The 18,021-nt window shown below is 40.3% G+C and overlaps 1 protein-coding gene across 1 annotated transcript in view; it reads right to left on the bottom strand.

Annotated features, from left to right (window-relative positions):
- Positions 1-18,021, bottom strand: part of PDCD4 (programmed cell death 4) — a gene marked incomplete at its 5' end in the record, with an annotated part of 222,467 nt that overhangs the window by 9,581 nt on the left and 194,865 nt on the right. The window lies entirely within an intron of this gene.

Genomic DNA, 18,021 nt, shown 5'->3' on the forward strand with positions numbered 1-18,021 from the left:
TACCCCTGTAGCTGGAACAAGGGAACTCATTTCCAGATTCACTTCCCATACATTTAAACCAAAGAAAAGACAACAAGATTGCTTTTGCTTGTTGAAAAGATGACGCGCTGAACCAATATAACGTCAGCGCCACAGCAATTCCCCGAAACCTGATCACTGCCAAGATAGCCCCAGAACCATAAGAAAAAATTCTGGGCGTCGTGGCAAGGCCAAAGGGAAGAACCCAAACTGAAAAGTGTTTGTCCAAAAAGGCAATTCTCAGGAACTTTAAGATATGCGTCCTCACGGTCTATGTTATGAACTGACCCTCTTGGACCAAAGGAAGAAGGAAACCCAATGGTTTCTAATTTGAAGGACGAGAGCCCTAAGATAACTTGTTGAGACACTTTCGGTCTAGAAAAAGAAGAAAAATTCCCTCTTTTTCGGGAACCACCAAGACGGGTTGAATAGAATCCCTAAACCCTGTTACCTGCAGAACTGGAACTATCACTCGCTAGGGGAGAAAGGTCCCACACACAATTCAAAATGCCTCTCTGTTATCTGTACACAGATAGACTTGAGAGGTGGAACCTGCCTCTGGGGAGGCAAAGTTTGAATTATATTAGTAACTCTGAGATACTATGTCCACAGCCTATCTGGGACATCACTTATCCATGCGTGAAGAGAAAGAGAAATTCAGCTCCCCACTTGGTCCAATCCCAGATTGGGGGCAAACACTTCATGATAATTTAGACTCGCTGCAGGTTTCTACCCTGATGTCCCTTTAGGACTATCTCCTTGTCTTGTGGTAGAAAAAACCCTTTTCCACCCGTAATATCAGGAATATTCCTGCAGACCAGGACCAAACATGGTCTTACCCTTGTACAGGAAGCGCTAGAAGCTTGACTGGAGGAATTTAGCCACAACGCCTGCAGCGAACAGCAAAGCCAGCCTCTTATACCTGCAAGGAAGCATCAGAAATAAAGAATTGGCTAGGTTAAAGAGCCATAATTTTGTTCTGGATCCTCATCCAAAGGAGTCTCCACCAACATGGAATCAAACAAGGCGTTGCACCAAAAAAGGAAATTGATGCTTACCTGATAAATGATTTCTTCTATGATACGAAGTCTCGGATTCATCCTTACTTGTGGGATACAATACCAAAGCAACAGGACCACAGATGAACGGGAGGGACAAGACAGATACCTAAACGGAAGGCACCACTGCTTGAAGAACTTTTCCTCCCAAAAATAGCCTCAGAAGAAGCAAAAGGTATCAAATTGGGAAAATTTAGAAAAGTATGAAGGGAGGGACCCAGAGGTCGCAGCCCTTCATTGCCTGTAGGATTACTGCTTACCCCTTCCCTCATGGAACAATGTCAGCCGGTTATGAAATACCACAGTCTCTTCAGAAAAAATGACTGAACATACCTCAATGCTTTGTAGCATAAAGACCGTTTCCCACACTGAAGCTTCTCAAGTACTCCTCAGTCAGTTCTGTGGGAACTCCTCTGGATCTTAGTAACCACATGCTAAAGATCATCAACCTCCAGGCAGAAATCTTATTTCCATATGCTGCCTTGAGGGACAAATAGCACTCACCGGTACCATTTAAAATAAAAAAAGTCTTGCTTGAAGAAAATAAAAACTATCATTTTATCACCTCTTTCACTTTACCTCTTTCTATTACTTAGTATAGGCAAAGAGAATGACTGGGGGGTGGTGGAGTCAAGGGAGGAGCTATATAGAAAGCCTCTGCTGTAGTGCTCTTTGCCACTTCCTGTTAGCAGGAGGATAATATCCCATAAGTACAGGATGAATCCGTGGACCTCGGTATCTAGTAGAAGAAATATGCCCGCACTTGACAGTGACAATACCAACTTCCATATAAGCCCTCAAGCTTAGTCAGACTTGATCCTAAAAAGCGCCGCTATCCCTCTATAGGGATCAAAGTTCTCTTAGCCAGAGTAGAAAATGTCCCTTCTACTTTATAGCACTGCGTGTCATGATATTTAAAGGAGACAGTGACAGGAAAAATATTTTTAAGACAGAAGACAGGGAAAAAGGATCCCGGATTACTCCCATTCCTGTGAAAAATGTTCATAGCACGGGTCTGGAAACAGGAAAAACTTCCACAGTGTAATCCTAGAATTTATAAAGGTTACTAGAATCCTAAGGGTTGACAACGACAGGCGTATCGGAGTTGTCCAAAAAGCCAACAATACACGAGGGGTAAACAAGCTTAAATCTGAAGGATACTACTTCAGCATCAGACGAACAGGAATTATACTGCCGAATCTGAGATTTCGCCCTCAGAGGCTACCGACATATCCTCCTCATCAGACATGAGAAGGGACAACCTGAGTAGCAGTAGGCGGAACAAAAACCCTTACTATATGAATCTCTAAATTTCCTTTTGCATTTTCTCTTTAACATACGGAAAATCAGATAATCCCACAGATACCATAAAGATAGCTGTACAGCAATATTATAGGCCAAATACACTACTCCGGGAGATTGAGAGGAACTGCCAGGGCACTGCATGCGACGACATTGTGGTTTGGGACAAATAAGGAGAAGGCTGTGGCATTGCCTTAACAGCATCATCCTGAGAGACATTGGGTTGAGCAGCAACAAACTATCTCAACCTGAAGAAGTTCTGGCTAAGCAAGCAGCACAAAATTGCATAAAAACAATTTGAGCCTCAGTACATAACAAGCATAAAATATGAAACACAGAATTTTGCTTGTTCATAGTTACAATAAAAGGAGAACAGTTAAATACTTTTTTATATCAATATTTGACACGTAAATATGCTATGTACTGGGGCTTTAAACAGGACACTGAAGGGCTTGTCCTTAGAAAAAGACTAGCACTAAGCTAGGAAAAAAAAGACCATAAATATCCTCACACCTCATTGACTGAGGTGTTAAATCCGCATGTACTGTCACTGTTAAACAGATTGGGAAGAAGAATTATTATTAAAGAAACATGCATTCGACTTGAGGGACACAGAGCCAAGACAGACACAGCAGAGCTTCCTGCCATTCGAGTGCCGAAAAATTATTCAGAAATACGCCACTGACGCTGACAAGTCTAAGAAGAAGGCGGAGAAAACATAATTTATGTAAGAACTTACCTGATAAATTAAATGTATTTCATAGCGGCAAGAGTCCATGAGATGGGATATACATTCCTACCAGGGGGGGCAAAGTTTCCCAAACCTCAAATGGCTACAAATACAACTCGCACCTCACTCATACCTGAGTTTAACGTATAGCCAAGTAGTGAGGTGTAAAAAAACTAGGAGTAAAAAGTATTAAAAAGAGGAACTGGAAAAATAATGCGCTTTATACAAAAAAATCATAACCACAAAAAATAGGGTGGGTCTCATGGACTCTTGCCACTATGAAACAAATGAATTTATCAGGTAAGTTCTTACATAAATTATGTTTTCTTTCATGTAAGTGGCAAGAGTCCATGAGCTAGTGACCTATGGGATATAATACCTAAGATGTGGAAGTCCAAGAGTCACTAGAGAGGGAGGGATAAAAATAAAAACAGCCATTTCCGCTGAGAAATTAAATCCTAAAAAATTATTAAGTTTTCTTAAAAACTGAGGCACCCACAGCCTGCAAAAACCTCTCCCTGAGGCTGCTTCAGCAGAAGAAAAACATCAAACTAGTAAATTTGGAAAAGTATGTAAGGAGAAACAGGTAGCCGTCCTACAAATCTGATCCAGAGAGACCTCATTTTGAAGACCCAAGAGGAAACCACTGCTCACATAGCATGAGCTGTAATCTCAGAAGAAGGCTTATGTCCCGTGGTCCTCTATGCAAAACGGATGACACTCCCCAGTCAAAAGATAAGGAAGTCGAAGTGCCCTCTGACCCCTACGCTGCCCGGAAAGGAGAACAAAACAGAGAAAGAGGTTTGTCTAAATTCCTTTGTGACTCAAAGATAGAACTTCAGGCACAAACCACATCCAGGAATACGTTGTAAACGCTTCCTTCGACGAAAAAGGATTAGGACATAAGGAACCACAATCTCTTGATTGATGTTGCGAATTACAACAACCTTAGGAAAAAAACCTAATTTTGGTCGTAGAACAGCCCTTCATCAGCATGAAAAGCCAGATAAGGAGGGACGCATTGCCGGGGGCGCAATCACAGATACCCTGCGCGCATAAGCAATAGCCCAGAAGAAAAGGAACTTTCCAAGAGTCCCTGTTGCAAAATTTTAAGAACGAGATTAAAACATCAAAAGAGGAGCCTTAGGATCTACCACAGGTCTGATGCAGCAGAGCATTAACAAATGGCTGCACATCTGGAAGCTCAGCAAACCTCTAGTGCAGCAACACAGACAGGGCGAAAACCTGTCCCTACAGGGAGACCTTGCAGAAAAGCCCTTCTCAGTTCATCCTGGAAAACAGAATAAGTAGGTCCCTCCACAACCTTATGATAAATGCAACGGAACAACCAGCTTACAAGCTTCAATGAGAGAAAAAATAACTCTTGCAGAAAACCCTCTCCTGGCTAGGACTATGCGTTCCAATCTCCACACAGTCAGCTTCTGAGAATCTAGACATTGATGACCAAACTAGATCTATAGTCAGCAGATCCTGCGACAAAGGTAACTTTCCACGGAGGAGATGACTTCCCACTAAGATCCGTGAACCATATCCTTTGCGGCCAAAGACAGAGCAATCTTTATCACTGACGCCTGGCATGACTCGAGGCCACTAACACTAAGAAGTAGGTGGGTAACGAACGGAATGGATAAATAGATTGAACCTCAACGGCAACCGCTAATGCATCCAAATGAGACCAAACACATCCATACACCGAGCACAAATGGCCTTAAGGAGATCTGGAGGGCAAGACATGTTGAAGCTAGCTTGCAATGTCTCTGGGTCTGTTAGAGAATTCTCATGCTATGGAGACTATTATAGTACCGTGAATTCTACCCTGGTACTTGATACAAGAGAACTGCCCTCTAGATTATCTTCCATCCACTGGGATCGAAGAAGACAGAGGAGAGATTCCGAAACTGAAGGCAAAAAAATGGAAGTGCTGGTCCAGGAATGCAAACCCTAGAACTGAAAGAGGTCTTGAGGATTGGTACGTGAAGGGAGCAACTTCATATCTATCGTGGTCATGATTGCCCTTTTCGAATGAGGGGAAGAATGGACCTTATTGTCTCCTCTTAAACGAGGGAACATTTAAAAGTTGCTTAAGCACTATAGGTCCAGAATTAGACGGAAAGTTCCTCCTTGAAAGGGACCATGAAAAGGTTTAATCAGTGGCGTCACTTTAGGGACCAGGAGGACTCGTCAGGACTGGAGGTATGTGTGAGAGGTCAGTATAATGTGTTTTAAAAACTTTAATAAACTTTATGTGAATTGGGGTATATGTGCGACCGGCGATCCCTGTGTTTTTCAAACTTCTGTAGAGAGTAGAAGTCATAGCCACTGAGCCACAGACACTGCACAACGCACCTCAGCTGCTAGCAGCAGCACTCGTCAGCACGTGCCTCAAGTCTGCACGCAGCACCACGGGCAACACAGCACTCCTCCTCCAATTACCCCAACCCATCAATGCTTGCTGCAGTGCAGTGCTGGCGCTATTTGCTCCCCCTCCTGAGTCCACCAGTTAGATCAGTTCCAGTGCCTGTGCCAGTCACGTTGTGACGTTTGTTCCTTTCCTCCAGGCTCAGGTCAGCACAAGGAACTCATGACCGGAAACTCTGGGGGAGGGAGGAGCAAACCAGCCAGCAGGTGATGCGTGCAGCGTGTGCACGACTGTGCAGAAGATTCTGGAGAAGCGCGGGGGAAGGAGCTCCTGAGTCCTGACTCTGGCACTGACTGTCTTAACTCTCAAGTAAGTCAAAAGTCAGTGAGTCATCACGATCACGTTGTTAAATTCACGTTTATAAAATATCTATTCATTTACTCATGGAGGTATCACAAAGAAAAGTAAAGGGATGTGTGTAAGAGGAGTTGGATTCACCGCCAGCACATAAGAATTGTGGGAGACACACAGAAACTTGTCACTAATTATAGTATTGAGTGTGTGTGGAAGATTATAGTCAGTACACCATGCGGAAAAAAAGAAATGAACATAGCATTTTAAATAACATTTTGACAACCGAATAGACAATTCATATTTTAATTGTTTACTTGGCTACAGTTGTCCCCAGACCGGTTCCAGAGAGAGCTCAGCTGATTTCTGGTCTGGGGTAGGGTACGGATGATAGATCATCACTCAGTGACAGTCTATCATACTACTATGACATACATACTGTTAGTATTTACTACTGATCCCCAAATGTGTTATTTAGTAGTAATACCAACTTACTAGTCTAGTTAGAACTTACCAATACCATACCATTATACAAACTTTTTTATCTGCTTTCCTGCTTGTGCTTGGTAATTTGGGTCTGCAAGTTAAGTTGACTTGAGCAGGTCAAACAATCATTAAAAAAAACCCAGGAGAGAATACATTTATGATTGATTGATTGATGAATCAGGAATGATTCAGTGTGCTGACTGAACATTCTAAAAAAAAAAAAAATCCCCAAATTTATTATACTGTTACCAACTTTATATATCTTGGTAAAATATTTGGGTGTGACTGTGCAAGAGTAGACAGTTTACTTTTTTTTTTTTTTTTTTTTTTTTACAGAAATGTTACTAGAGTTCAGGATGCCAATATTAAATTGTGTATACAAATAAACACACAAAAAAATACTTCGGATATAGCACTTTATTTCCTCATTGTTTGCAAGCATATTATGGTAGACATGGAAGTGTGCATCTGTATTGTGCACTATATGTATCATATTGCTACAAACATTTGAAAATATTGCTGCTATAGTGCTCAATATACATGCACATTTCTGAGTCTACCTCAGTATGCTCTCTTGGATACCAAGAGAAGAAATAGGTAAATAGAAGTAAGCAATTTTATATATTTTGTATTGTATCTGCTGTCTGAATCAGGAAAGTTTATTTCTTTTACTCCCATGTCTCTTGAGTCTTAAAGAATAAAAGTATGAGCAATCTGAGATCTTTTCATATCCAAACCTTATTCAGACAGAAAGACACCCTCATATGATGGCATGGCTCTGGTCTGCACCCTTAAAAGATATAGTCTAGTCAAAATTAAAATTCATGATTCAGATAGAGCAGCAATTTTTCTAATTTACTACTTGATCTCTTTTAAAAGCTTCTCTTTTAAGTATTAGGTTAGTAATAAAAAGGTATCATTGCATACCGCATTACTCTGGTATTTTGGAATCTTATTTATGTATTTTTATTTAGTTTATTTTCAGTGGTATGACTTAGTAGTGAAAAATATTATTGCCCCCCCAGTTTGACTGTGGTATCTTATGTGCCCCCCTATATATTTTTCCTAGAGTCGCCACTGGTTTTAATAGTATCCCAAACGACTCACTGCGATAGGCACCGGGACAATAACTCCTAAGAGGACAAATCCCGTACACACCCCAGAAAGGCTTCCCTCCTTTCTGGTCAGGAAGACAGGAGGAATCTGCCCTTGGGTGGCTGAGACTTAAAACCTACATGTCCCTGAACCAAGCGGCTAAGAGCGACATACTGCCCACTACACTATCCAGAAGAGGACCGGGAACCGCCCGTTAATGCCGACTTAGACTCGGCGGGCTTCTTGCTCTGCTTGGATTTATTCCAGGACTGAGCCGGCTTCCAAGAGCGCTTGCTTTGCTCTGGCTTAGCGGAGGACTGCTGACGTGCTTTATCAGAACGAAAACCCGTAACAGCCGCCGCCGGTTGAAACAAATATCCTGTATGTTGAAACATCTTTCCTAACAGAGTTTCCATCTTTATCCATGGGCTCTTCAAACGAAGAACTATCCTCAAGAGGGATAGTAGTACGTTTAGCAAGGGTGAAGATAACGCCATCCCATTTAGGGACGGAACATCCCAAATCCGTTGAGAGTCCAGGACCGGGAACAATTTGTTAAAGGAAGAGGGGAAAAGGCATCCTGTCCCATTCATTCTTAATAACGTTCACCATTTAACAGGAGCAGCGAAGGATAAGGCACCACCCTCTCTCAAACTCTATCCAATTTAGGAATTAAAGGTTCATCAGGCAATTTGGCCTCTGGAACCTATGAATTCACCAAAAACTTCCTTTGGAAGAAGCGCAAATTCCTAAAACTAAAGTCTGGTTCCTCCGGCCGGAGGTTTAGAAGCAGCAGATTCCGACCCAGAATTTCATACTCTGAAGTCTCAGAAAGAACTTCATCCTCGGATAACCCTATCAGTTAAATCCAATAAATTAGCTGATGTACTCTGGGAATGAGTACAATATGTAACCTTTCGCTTGCGCTTAGCAGGGCGAGGTAAAGCATTAAAGGCGGCAGACACCGCCGTCTGAACTGCGCAGTAACGCCTAGTGAATTGGACAACAGCTCCTCAGAGGTGGACGGCTCTGTGGTATCAAACATGTTTGATATCACATTATCAAGGCATAAGTAACATGATTGAGAGGGCGGAACTAAGGCCTCCTCAACAAATAAACAGGAATTACTCTTTAGGAATAGAGAGCCCTCTAAGGTAACAGAATCATCCATCGCTAGTGCAATAACCGGAGACTATAGAAATAAAATCTTATTTTATTTTAAAAAATGCACCTTTATACCCCAATGAACGGGGCACTCACCACCTCCTATGACCCAGACAGTACAAAGATTTATCCCGGTCAGGAAAGAGGGAATGAATCACATGGTGCACAATGCAGGACTGTCCCTGCTACTAGAAAAAGCGCGCCAGCTTGTAAGCTGCATGGCTCTCAAAGTGAAAGTGAAACCTGTATATTCCATAACAGCCTATGAGCCCATAACAGCCTATGAGCCCAAAGCAGCATAAAATCAAATAAACAATATAAGATTATACACCCCTGTTCAATAATCCCCCTCAGGAGATATTAACCCTTGATTCTATACAGATAAAAGGAGTCACACTGTGACCCTGTCTTCTTACGTTATCATACATGTATAAAATATGAAATAAAGGGTGGAGCCAGCAGCTGAAGCAGTAAAACATGAATTTTCTGAGCTCCTGATCTTCGATCAATTGGGCCACTTTTACAAGCAAAGTGATCCTTTGTGTGGATTCCCTCTTAACTGGGTCCTGAGATGCAGGACAAGCTTATTGGGACATTAAAAATGAGTAACTACGAAGACACGAGGATCTGAAAATACGCTGTGTTCTCAGAGTAGTGCAAGCAGCCATCTTAAGAAATTTCTACGCACCATCACAACTTATAGCGAGTTGTCCTCTGCACACTGTATTGGTTACCAAATAAAATTCTAAAAATCTGGTAGCAACTAATACCCTCCCCTGGTTCGCCGGAGTAAGAAGATCTCAATAATGATCATAGCCGGGTAATATATATGTAGCCCTGTTACCCTGCACTATGGAGAGGCAGATTGTAACCATGCTTCGCAACCTACTGATCTCCCTTGACAGTCGTCATCAAGCCCTTGTTGAGAGCTGCTGTGGACCTGCTCCAGAATGCCCTAAGAGCTGGTGAGGCCAAGGAATATAGCGGTTCCGGTACCCCAGATGCACAATTGCAGAGAGGAGACGTAACTCAAAGTGCAGAAGACATCATCAAATGTGCTCTCTGTGAGAGAGGGGGACATTACGGTAGCCCTTCTTCGAGAATTCTGATGCAAGCCTCAGTAATAACACATATGGAGGGCTCATATCTGGCTTGATCCTGTTAATAGAGTCGAAAATCTAACCCTGCCTCTATCTTCACCTGGGAGCCCTGCTTACGCTATTAAAGGGTGCAACCACGGTGGACAAGGATGGCGGGCTTTCTCGATCAACAGCCCTTATATAAGATTCACAGCCCTTAGCAAAAAACTATCATGTCAAGAGAGGGGTTGGCTAGATGACTGACCTTTATTTCAGCTCTTCTGGCCTTAACAAGTAGCGACCAGATTTAGTCCTTATGAGTTTGTCATTTTTTTGCTTTATTTTTTTTTATTTAACATTTAAGCTGTAGGACTGTCAGTAGCAAACATTTAACCTATGCTCAGCATAATATGATGCACTAGTTTGATTTAACCTGTCGTGTCTGTTAATTTTGTTCATATTGTATTGTATTCCTTATTTTATACCATGTGTACTATGTTCACTAATAGGTGGCTGCTAATTGTATTGGGGACAGTTTTTTGCCAAAGTTAAAGCTACAAAAGTATACCAATTGCACCCTAGCTACAGTAGTCTTTAATGATCTCACTGCTGCGGTAAGACACTATATAGATTGATATATGGGCAAAATGTTTATATAGTTTGTGTATAATGTTCATAGCACTTCAGTACTATATGGATGCTTACCTCGCAGTTTGAAATACTGAGTCTCTTGCAGTAGCCTGATATAGTAGTCATGTCACAGTATTCAGTGTTGCTGGTGGACAACAATTATTGTCTTGTTCGCTATATGTTTTCTGTTTAATTGCATGTTCAATGGCAAGAGTTTATATACCTGAAGTATAGGTGGGATATATGGTACCCTATATTGTCATTTGTAAAGAGATGTTTAATCCTCTCAAGTCAGATAGGGTTACTATTCAGTTCTACATGCTCCTATACGTTATAAAATGTACTTATACTCCTTGGGCAATCAGTCTTTTATACTTTGGACGCTATAAATACACCCTAGTGGTTAACCTATACTACCTCACTATATCGCACAAGCAGACTGTCTGCGGCCGAGACAGTTTGCTACAGACTTGTCAGGGACTATAGTCAAACAATATACTGTAAAGGTATCTACTAACATCTTCCCTGCAGAGGCTCTATATTTTGAGCTTTATAGATATAGTGACAACGTTTCAATATAAACTTAGTACTTAGGGGAAAATATAACCAAAGAGGCAATTTCATATTACTGAGAATGGCATACTTGTATACACTCCCATATATGCGTGAATAGTCTATAGCGCCTATACTACACTTTCGGATGTTAAAAGGTAAAATGTGTTTGAGTGTCATGAGTGTAATGAGTGACGGGAATTATATGACATGTAAATAAGAAATTATTCATTTCACCAGAGGTAGAGTAGTTTGACTATGATAATATTGACAATTCAGGGTGCTCCATTATGTAATTTCCCCTTATTTGTTTTATTGCTCTAATTATTTATCAGACAATGTTTAAGTTACTGTCCAAACAATAGATTTTTGTCTTCATTAAATTTATTCTAGATACACCCCCCATAACACAAATTATAATCGATAGTCAATTATTAGTATTAGTTAAACCCAGTTAGAATGCTGTGTAAATCCCCTAGCAGCTCATGCCCACTGAATTCCATATTCGATTTCTGAGAGGTACTCCGAGATTTAATTTGTTCAGTTATTTAAGAACTTAGGCACATTAGGAATATGAACAGGTGGTGGAAATATAAAGGTTAGCTAGAGACTTATATTAAAAACAATTTTTCCACTTCCTTTTGCAGGCAATGGGGTAGGATACAACATCTTAAATAATCCAACAAGTTTGCAAGTTGACAAAGTGTCTAGTTGAAATAAATAATGTATTCATAGGTAAATCATAGTGGTTTGAGGTGTAGAGAATTTGGAGTATCGAGAATAAAGATTTGAACCTCTCCAATATGTTGGTATATTTAAGCTCCAAGCTTTTCACTATAATATATCTTCCTAATAGGAAGCAAAGCATGCTCTAGAGGTTCTACTGAAATAAAGATTTGTTAATATAAAAAAATATATAAAGGTATTGATATAACCAACATGTTACTCTCCTATATAGTTTGTTGAAAATTTTGTTCTTAATCTTTACATTGAGAATATTATAAATATGTAATATGTTGTGAAGTAACATTCTATATTTGATGCTCTCATTATGTTGAAAGATGTATGATTTATCTTGATATGTACCTTAATAAAAAAATATGTTTAAAAAAATAAAATGATTTTACCAGAATCTAAGCCTTGGAACAGAAACACGGCCCTTCAAGTGTCACAGATGGTAGCATTGCTTCTGACATGGACTTGAGTGAAAAAGCAGGCAGTGAAACTCGTCAACGCCGATTGCCTATGGAGCTGTTAATATGAGTCGGGATGGTTTCGCAGAAAGACTCTGCCTGCATCTCCGGACTCAAACCTTTATCCATGCTCTCACTGAGAGGCTGACAGGACTTCTTAAAACTCCAGTCCCATCTCAAAGAGTACTACTCTCCATAAGAGACTACTCAGAAATCTCCTAACACTTCTCTGCCAACCTCCTGTGACGAAATCCAAAGAATGACTGGGGTTATGAGGATGTGGGAGAGGTATTTAAGCCTTCGGCTGGGGTGTCTTTGCCTCCTCCTGGTGGCCAGGTTCAGTATTTCCCACAAGTAAGGAATGCAGCTGTGGACTCTTCCCATATTAAGATGGAAATAAGTACTATCTTCCATTGAAATAGTAGGTTCCAAAAACTCTAAACTAGCCATAAGAAAAAGATACAACTTTTTAAACCTAGAAGGAGGAAAAAAAGGTATCAGGTTAAGACCATTCTTTAACAATCATATTACCGATAGCATCTGGAATAGGAAAAAAACTTCAGGAGCAACGTATAAAGTCTTAAACACAGAAGTTAAACGATTATTAGCTTAGCTGTAGGACTAGACTCCTTAATACCTAAAGTAAACAATACTTCCTTAATAGAGAACAAATATGTTCAATTGTAAAATAAAAAAAGAACATTTGACAATTTCTGTCTCTGATGCAGGATCCTCTGAGTCAGAGGAACTCTCATTAGCAGAGAATACTTTAGTATACTTTAGGTCAGTACAAAATTAATTAAATCTATGACAAGTTTGGAAAGACCTTTAACGTTTATTTAAAGACAAAAACAAAATTTATGCTTACCTGATAAATTTCTTTCTTTTGCGATGTACCGAGTCCACGGATTCATCCGAACTTGTGGGATATTGTCCTACCTGACAGGAAGTAGCAAAGAGAGCACCACAGCAGAGCTGTCTATATAGCTCCCCCCCTTAACTCCACCCCCCAGTCATTCGACCGAATGCCAAGGAAGAAAAGGAGAAACTATAAGGTGCAGAGGTGACTGAAGTTTACATAAAAAAAATACTGTCTGTCTTGAATAGACAGGGCGGGCCGTGGACTCGGTACATCGCGAAAGAAAGATATTTATAAGGTAAGCATAAATTTTGTTTTCTTTTGCATGATGTACCGAGTCCACGGATTCATCCTAACTTGTGGGATACCAATAACAAAGCTTTAGGACACGAATGAAGGGAGGGACAAGACAGGAACCTAAACGGAAGGCACCACTGCTTGCAAAACCTCTCTCCCAAAAATAGCCTCCGAAGAAGCAAAAGTATCAAATTGATAAAATTTTGAAAAGGTATGAAGCGACGACCAAGTTGCAGCCTTACAAATCTGTTCAAAAGAAGCATCATTTTTAAAAGCCCATGTGGAAGCTACCACTCTAGTAGAATGAGCTGTAATCCTTTCAGGAGGCTGCTGTCCAGCAGTTCCATAAGCCAAACGGATGATGCTTTTCAGCCAAAAGGAAAGAGAAGTCACCGTAGCCTTTTGACCCCTAAGCTTTCCAGAATAGACAACAAACAAAGAAGATGTTTGACGAAAATCTTTGGTTGCCTGCAAATAAAATTTCAAAGCACGAACCACATCCAAGTTGTGCAACAGACGTTCCTTCATACAAGAAGGATTAGGACACAGAGAAGGAACAACAATTTCTTGATTGATATTCCTGTTAGTAACAACCTTAGGTAGGAACCCAGGCTTGGTACGCAAAACCACCTTATCAGCATGGAACACAAGATAAGGAGAGTCCCATTGTAATGCAGATAGTTCAGAAACTCTTCGAGCTGAAGAGATAGCAACTAGGAACAAAACTTTCCAAGATAAAAGATTAATATCTATGGAATGCATGGGTTCAAACGGAATCCCCTGAAGAACTAAAATTTAGACTCCATGGCGGAGCAATAGGTTTAAACACAGGCTTAATTCTAACTAAAGCTTGACAAAAAGCCAGAACGTCTGGAACATCTGCCAGACGCTTGTGCAACAAAATAGACAGAGCAGATATCTGTCCCTTTAGGGAACTAGCTGATAATCCTTTCTCCAATCCCTCTTGGAGAAAATACAAAATCCTAGTAATCCTGATTTTACTCCAGGAGAAGCCTTTGGATTCGCACCAAAAAAGATATTTACGCCATATCTTAAGATAAATTTTCCAGGTAACACCTCTTCTCTTTACTCTTCCTGCTTAGAACCAACAAAGAGAATGACTGGGGGATGGAGTTAAGGGGGGAGCTATATAGACAGCTCTGCTGTGGTGCTCTCTTTGCTACTTCCTGTCAGGAAGGACAATATCCCACAAGTTAGGATGAATCCGTGGACTCGGTACATCATGCAAAAGAAATAACAGTCATAGCCTTCTTATGGCTGCATAAATACATTTTTTCATATCTGCAGGAATATCAGGTACATTAAAGTGAGAAAAAATAATAGATGTATTTGTACTTATAGAAACAATATCAACATATAATAAACAAGTGCCACATAATTGAGCTGAAGAAATAAAATCAGCTTATTTACAATAACACACTTAGCTTTATAAGAATTGTGTTCAGGCAGGATCTGCTTTTAACAACATTAAAACAAAGTATCCAATTTCCTCAAAATAACAGTTTTAGGAATGGGAAAAAAAATGCTTATGATTAAATTCTATACAAAAGAAAAAAATCAAAAGCAAACATCATAGCCCTCTAAAAACAAATGAGCAGCGAGTAAAAAAGGAGAGACTTAATAGAACACACTTTTAGCGCCAAAGCTAACACAATGAAATGACGCAACTCAGGTCATAACAGGGGTAACTTTGCAGGAAAAAAAATTAGCGTCAAGACGCAAGAAATGACACGACTCGCGTCACAGCAGGGGCGACTTTAAGCCAAAATAAAAAGTAGCATTTTGCGTCATCGCAAGCCTAATATGCCAACGTAAATTTTTGATAAACAGACTCCAAGTTACAACTAACTGGAACCCAAGTAAGAAAAAAATACCTAAATTCTCCCATAAACATAATCTCCATGCTGAAACTGTTAGACTGCAAAGGGAAATATACACAGACCTGACTAATGGCAAATACAGTGGATATAAAAAGTCTACACACCCCTGTTAAAATGTCAGGTTTCTGTGATGTAAAAAAAATGTGACAAAGAAATTATTTCAGAACTTTGTACACTTTTAATGTGACCTATAAACTGTACAACTCAATTGAAAAACAAACAAATGTTTTAGGTAGAGGGAAGAAAAAATATAAAAATAAAATATGGTTGCATAAGTGTGCAAACCTTAAACTAATACTTTGTTGAAGTACCTTTTTATTTTATTACAGCACTCAGTCTTTTTGGATATGAGTCTATCAGCATGGCACATTTTGCAAAAACACTCCAAATCTGTCAGATTGCGAGGGCATCTCCTGTGCACAGTCCTCTTTAGATCACCCCACAGATTTTCAAATCGGATTCAGGTCTGGGCTCTCTCTGGCTGGGCCATTCCAAAACTTTAATTTTCTTCTGGTGAAGCCATTCCCCTTTGTTGATTTGATGTATGCTTTGGGTCGTTATGCTGAAAGATGAAGTTCCTCTTCATGTTCAGCTTTCTAGCAGAAGCCTGAAGGTTTTGTGCCAATATTGACTTGAATTTGGAACTGTTCATAATTCCCTCTAGCTTAACTAAGGCCCCAGTTCCAGCTGAAGAAAAACAGCCCCAAAGCGTGATGCTGCCACCACCATGCTTCACTGTGGGTATGGTGTTCTTTTGGTGATGTACAGTGTTGTTTTTGCGCCAAACATATCTTTTGGAATTATGGCCAAAAAGTTCACCTTGGTTTTATCAGACATAACACCTTCTCCCACATGCTTTTGGGAGACTTCAGATGTGTTTTGCAAAATGTAGCCTGGCTTGGATCTTTTTCTTCGTAAGAAAAGGCTTTTGTCTTGCCACTCTACCCCATAGCCCAGACATATGAAGAATATGTGAGATTGTTGTCACATGTACCACACAGCCAGTACTTGCCAGATATTCCTGCAGCTCCTTTAATGTTGCTGTAGGCCTCTTGGTAGCCTCCCAGACCAGTTTTCTTCTCGTCTTTTCATCAATTTTGGAGGAACGTCCAGTTCTTGGTAATGTCACTGTTGTGCCATATTTTCTCCACTTGATGATGACTGTCTTCACTGTGTTCCATGGTATATCTAATGCCTTGGAAATTCTTTTGTACCCTTCTCCTGACTGATACCTTTTAACAATGAGATCCCTCTGATGATTTGGAAGTTCTCTGTGAACCATGGCTTTTGCTGTGGGATGAGACTAAGAAAATTTGAGGAAAGACCAACTAGAGGAGCTGAACTTTATTTGGGGTTAATCAGAGGCACTTTAAATGATAGCAGGTGTATGCTGACTCCTATTTAACATGATTTTGAATGGGATTGCTTAATTCTGAATACAGCTACATCCCCAGTTATAAGAGACACCCTCTTATAACTTATGCAACCACATTATTTTAGTTTTTTTTGTTTTCTTCCCTCCACCTAGAAGTTTCAGTTTGTTTTTCAATAAAGTTGTACAGTTTATAGGTATAGGTCACATTAAAGGTGGAAAAAGTTCTGAAATGATTTATCTTTGTCTCATTTTTTTCACATCACAGAAACCTGACATTTTAACAGGGGTGTGTAGACTTTTTATATCCACTGTATATGCAATATATATTTAAAACTTTATAATATAAAGTGCCAAACATAGCTGAGAGTGTCTTAAAAGGATATATACTTACCAGAAGATACCCATCCACATATAGCAGCCAAACCAGTACTGAAACATATCAGTAGAGGTAATGGTAGAGGAGTAAGTCGTCGATCTGTAAAGGGAGGCAGCAGATGAATCCCTGCAACCAATTTACAGAGAGCCCAAGAATAGATTTCTCATAGGCGAAAACATGGTATCATCAGGCAATACTCCCTTCACATCCCTCAGACAAACACTGTACTTTGAGAGGAACTGGGCACCAAAATGCTTAGAAGCGCCTTTCACAAAAGAAATCAAGCACATCTTGCTTCACCACCTTGCAAGGAGGCAAAGTTTGTAAAATGGAGGTACGAGTGAGGATGGAAGTGTATTTGTAGCCAGTTGAGGTTTGGAAAACTGAGCTCGTGGACTCTTGCCACTTACACGAAAGAAACGGTCACATGACCCGCTAACGAGGAATAGCGCTACAACACAAGCGCGCATCGTAGCAAAAAACAAAATTTATGCTTACCTGATAAATTAATTTCTTCTATGGTACGACGAGTCCACGGATTCATCTTTTACTTGTGGGATATTATCCTCCTGCTAACAGGAAGTGGCAAAGAGCACCACAGCAGAGCTGTATATATAGCTCCTCCCTTCCCTCCACCCTCCACCCCCCAGTCATTCGACCGAAGGTACAGGAAGAAAAAGGAGAAACTAAAAGGTGCAGAGGTGACTGAAGTTTAAAATCAAAAAATATAATCCGTCTTAAAATGACAGGGCGGGCCGTGGACTCGTCGTACCATAGAATAAATTAAATTATCAGGTAAGCATAAATTTACTTTTCTTCTATAAAGGTACGACGAGTCCACGGATTCATCCTTTACTTGTGGGATACAATACCAAAGCTACAGGACACGGATGAACAGGAGGGACAAGACAGATGGTTAAACAGAAGGTACCACTGCTTGAAGAACTTTTCTCCCAAAAATAGCCTCAGAAGAAGCAAAAGTATCAAATTTGTAAAATTTGTAAAAGGTATGAAGCGAAGACCAAGTCGCAGCCTTACAAATCTGTTCAACAGAAGCATCATTTTTAAAAGCCCATGTGGAAGCCACCGCTCTAGTAGAGTGAGCTGTAATCCTTTCAGGAGGCTGCTGTCCAGCAGTCTCGTATGCCAAACGGATTATGCTTTTCAGCCAAAAA

This window comes from Bombina bombina, chromosome 9 (assembly GCF_027579735.1).
Source record: "Bombina bombina isolate aBomBom1 chromosome 9, aBomBom1.pri, whole genome shotgun sequence".
In the NCBI taxonomy this organism is placed as follows: Eukaryota; Metazoa; Chordata; class Amphibia; order Anura; family Bombinatoridae; genus Bombina; species Bombina bombina.